Source organism: Panicum virgatum, chromosome 8N (genome assembly GCF_016808335.1).
Source record: "Panicum virgatum strain AP13 chromosome 8N, P.virgatum_v5, whole genome shotgun sequence".
In the NCBI taxonomy this organism is placed as follows: domain Eukaryota; kingdom Viridiplantae; phylum Streptophyta; class Magnoliopsida; order Poales; family Poaceae; genus Panicum; species Panicum virgatum.
In genome coordinates this window covers 29,544,575-29,549,696 of record NC_053152.1, presented here as the reverse complement: position 1 = coordinate 29,549,696, position 5,122 = coordinate 29,544,575, and positions in this window count along the sequence as shown.

Sequence of the window (5,122 nt, the reverse complement as noted above, 5' to 3'; positions counted from 1 at the left end):
ATACAATTTTGGTATAAATTTGTCTTCATCCAAGATCATATGTAAAAAATTATGATTTGTATGAGCGGGTCATGCCATCACCCGCCTAAAACTGGGGCTCGTTTTCAGGCATCACCCTCCCTAAAAATACAGTTTCAGAAGCGGGTCAGTTGCTGCAGTAACCCCGCTCCATTTGTAGCAATGGGTTACATTTTGACCCGCTAATAAAAAAGTGAGACGTTGATATAAATCGTTTTTGCAGTAGAGTTGGTGGTGAGGTGGAATATATTGGTAGTGTGCTATTTTCGCGTTGAGGAATGAATGGAATTCTGGAAGGTGGCCTCCCTCGGTCCCTGTAAAGCAGTTCATAGCAGTATTGTATAAACATTAGAGAAAGTTTTTTTTTATATGGACAATGTAGAACGTTCACTTCACACTGTCAGAAAAATGGAGTATTCTTCACTGGCGTTAATACCGACCAAGGGGTACTGTTCGGAAAACCGGTACAAACCAGGAGTTTCCGACTAGTACTAGTGTCAGGTTCCGACCAGTACTAGTGTTAAGTTTTCTAGCAATGTTAAGTATAGGCCAAAAACGATCGTCCGACCTAGAAACTTCTAAAGGATAAGCCTCATCCCAAAAGGTTGGCTGCAAAGTTGGTTTTGCAACGATGGTTTTGTATGTCACCTTGTTTTTCCGCATTTCCTCTCCACGTCCTTTTCTCTACCCTTTTATTCTTGCTTCTATATATATCTCTCTCTAGCTCATTTATCATCATTTTATTTTATTTTACTCTCTTAGCTTCCCACTCCATCTGCCTTGCACTCAAGTTTTCACCTTTCAATCACCTGCAACTTGAAAAAAAAACTGTAGGTATGAGCGCCCGGCTAAGCTTAAAATGCAAACTTCGATGGACAGATTTTAGGACACCAGTATTATCAGATAAGCTCCGCCCTATGCGCATTGCTCCTCCTCCTCGCTGCTGTTGTGCTCTAGGTATCGCCTCTCTGTCAATCCAATATAAATGTCGTTGCGTGATGTGGAATCCATTTTGTTCTCTTGCGTACCAAGATAGATGGATAAGGGAGACAATGCAATGCATGGAATCTCGGTAGAAGGGTTATCGACCACTGATAGCACTGACCACCGAGCCACATGACCCAGTGCTAATAATCCAATAGAAGGGGGACCGTTAACGCTGCTCATACAGGAGACACCAAATTTTGCCAGTGCGCCTGCAGAGAGAAATGGGAGCTGGCCATAGCCAACATGTGTGCTTACAGTTGGACCACACTGCAAAGTTCTTGAGCAGGACCTGATGGCTTGGCCATTTCTTCTTGGAGCACTCCAAGTAGATAGTGAGAGATAGAATGCTAATAATAAAGGATGAATCCCGGTTAAACGGTGGCCATGAGTACCAGTCTGAAAATTTTCTATAGGATGTTGTCCAATATCAAAATTACAATGGGTATATATAAAATTATGCAATCCGTGGAATATAATAAAAGCAATACATAAAGGGCGTAAAAGGAACACTAATTTACTTCAACATCCATGAATGTAGTCCTGACCACCCAATTTTGTAAATCAGGGGGCGCCAAAAATACAATGTGAGTGAATAGTAAAGATAGATTGCAGTATCTTATACACTCTAGCTTCTTGTGCTTACTAGGACATTAAGATGATTAGTTTATCTGAAGATATATGCTCGTCTGATTGTTGGAGGAACTATGATCTCCATCAATCCTTCGATGCAGTCTTGGCTGTTGGCTCATTTTAATTGTCCGAACATTATTTAGATCTTGTTTGAATCCAAGTGCAAATGGGTGGAAGTGCTAAACATTAGCACTAGCTCATCCAAACAGAAATGCTAATAGAGTGATCTAAACTTTAGCTGAGATTTAAAAACTTTAGCACTTATATGAGTGCTAGTACGTGCTAAAATTTGGCAATAACTTTAGCTCATCGCATCATACCCTTAGTGTTGGGCACAGTAAACTTGGCACACATCGTAGGTCAATTTTATTGCTAGTCGATCTGCAGGAAGAACCAATGTCACAATATATCCAGCGACATCTACTACACAGCAACTGATGGGCCACGTGCAGAATATATCCAGCGACATCTCTATCCCAACCTTGATGTGGCTCGCTTTCACATGGAACTACTATTACCATGTAATATACGATGCGTATGTATATGTAGTATTATGAATTGGTCTATCTAAGCTATAGGTACATTTACTAGGCAGCTAGCGATTTTGGGAACAATTGAAATGTGAGTATATATTTTAGGATTGGATTGTCAAGTATAGGTGCACCGTGCCATAAACGTCCACTTCATCTAGAAACTAAAAACAGTCTAGTCCAGCCTAGAGATCTCTAAGGATGGACCTCACCACCAAAAAGGTTGGTAAAGTTGGTTTTGCATGCTAGTCCTCTATGTCACTTTTTTCACAATGGCTCTTCAAACATTCCTTAATTTCCTTCCTCTTTGTCAAAATAGATGTTTTCATCCTCCAATTTTTTTCCTAGGCTCAGTTAGGACCCTTAGCTACCAAAGAGGCCATTTTAATCATCAAACTTTTATTTAGGACTCAATTTCATCCCTCAACCTATATGGCATGGCATGACCATGTCAGCGAAGAATCACTATGGTTTATTTCATGGTTGCGATGTACATACATTTAAATCCCTTGTACTCTCCAATATGCAGCACATGCAATTGAATCCATTTGGTTGACATTCAATTATGGTAATTTGTTGGTAGAGCAAAATGTAACATGTTTGGCGATATACAAACTAAAATAAAAATTATTACTAAATAGTGTAGTTTCATGGCTATTTTAATTTGTTGTGTCTTCCCTCATGTAATGACTGACTTTTGGCTGACATGACGTGACTACACAGCATGCCATCATATTGGATAAGTGATCAAATTGAGATCTTGAGGAAAGTTCGAGGACTGAAACAGTCATTTTGATAGATGAGGGACCAAATAATTGAATCGCGAGAGAAAATTTTAGGACAAAATTGTCTATTCTACCTTCTTTTTTTCTCATGCCTTTCTCCACTTGATTATCACTTCTCTTGTTTCTATTTTCGCTGTGTTCGCTGGTCACAGTGCCTGTTAACTTCACCTTTCATCTACACCTCATGCCTATTTGCAATCTCGATTGCTCCTTGGGCCATCTCTCGGCCGCCACTTTGTACCCTCAACACTACCTCTATGTTGCCAGTGCAATATAGTATCATTGCCACACCTCTGCAACATTTTAAGAACACAAATAGGGATATGTAACGGAAACTGGACTAACGCCCAAGATTACAAAATCTTTCCGAAAGATATCTACGGGTGGATATATCTTAAAATTAGAATTTCAGGGGTTTAAATGCTTATGCCATCAGTAAAAGATGCAGTTCTGGAAGTTGCAATACTTCAAGGGTGTAGGTTCTAACCTTTCATTTAAAATTCCACGAAATTCAGCTTGACTGCCCAATTATTTGAGTTGGGTCAAAAATCAAAAGCGCGTGGAGTAACTCCTATCTCCGGTAAGTCCATCCCCCGTGTAACCTGCCAGTTAGCTTCAGTGTTGAGTTCAGCATAGTACCATTCAAACAGATTTCTTGTATGGTCCAGACATTTTTACTACATTCGGATGAAAGATAGGGGAAGAAAGTAGCTTGTAGTGATGTCACTCTCTGGTATTGTTGTTTTCGAATTGAACTTCCAGAGAAACGAAGAGCTGTATAAAACTAATTACACGGATGGACAAGAAATCGCGAGATGAATCTATTAAGTCTAATTAATTCATCATTAGAGGTTGTTTACTGTAGCACACCATTGTCTAATCATTGCATAATAGGTTTATTAGATTCGTCTCGTGATTTCACCTGGGGTTATGGAATGAATTTTGTCAGTTATCCATATTTAATACTCCTAATTAGTGGTCAAACGTTCGAAGTTACTATAGGACATGAAAAATTTTGGGAACCAAACAGGGCCTTAATGCCTAAAGGCAGCTTTGTTGGTCACACACTCCATCTCCTAGGCAGCTCCGATAGGGAATGAAGAACCAGCCTGTTCAGCCCTGTATTTTTGAATTGCCAGCAGCTCGGGCAACAAGAGTTCTCTCGTACTCATCAGGACAAAAATATCTGTAACTAAAGTAAGCACAAGAGCTTTAGATTTGTCCCATTCTCCTAGGTGTTGGATCAAGCAAACAACGCAAACTCGCTCATGTGGCAGAGTGCCCATTATCGCAGCTTCCAAAACCCAACCCTAGCCCATGTGCTGATGTGTGAGCTACCGCTGTACCAGATGAATTATAGTACACTTGATCATTTGATCTTTCTCCCTGCCAAGAAAATATAATAAAGACAAAACTAAGACTTATTAGGAAAGGAACAAACTGGACAGAGTTTCGTCACGTTGTCTAATTATGGCCTTTATGTTTTCAAGGGCCAGAAATATTGCCGGTCAAAATCTGAACCACATGGCAGTACAGTGGGTGACATAAGGAAATAGCATGCACATTGACAGGCGGCAGCTTGTGCAGCTAGCCTCTTGAATTTTTGTAGCAAGATAGCGATATGGGCGTAAAAGATTTCAGATGTGGGTGGTCATAAGCTGTGATTCATAAAGAGCTCTTTTCAATTCTATCTGCAGGTATAGCCTGCTTAAAATTAAGAGAAAATTATTGCATTGTTGGAATTACAAAAATTATGCGCTGTGCTGTAGTATCTATTTACCGAATGATGGGGACAATAATCTTTGCAAGTGTCATCAAACATGACCTGTTGTAGTATAGTATGTTATAGTACTTAATCATGTGCATATGTTTTTCCATCGATGCTTGACGGGTCCAACAGCCAAGTGACGCATATTTGAAAACAACATTGTTGTTTCTTTTCTTTTTTTTAATTTAAAGAACAAGATGCCTGGATGATCCACAAGTAGTGGTGATAATAGGCATGCTCCTAATGCTCTCTTCACAATTCTACTTAGCTTTTAATTTATTTAGCTTAAAAGTATAAAATTAGAACCCGACCTTTTTAGGATCCGATCCTTTTAGGACCCGACTCTTAGATTATCTAGGCAAAAAATTAAGGCCCTTTACCACCGACGAGTGTCTTGAAAACAA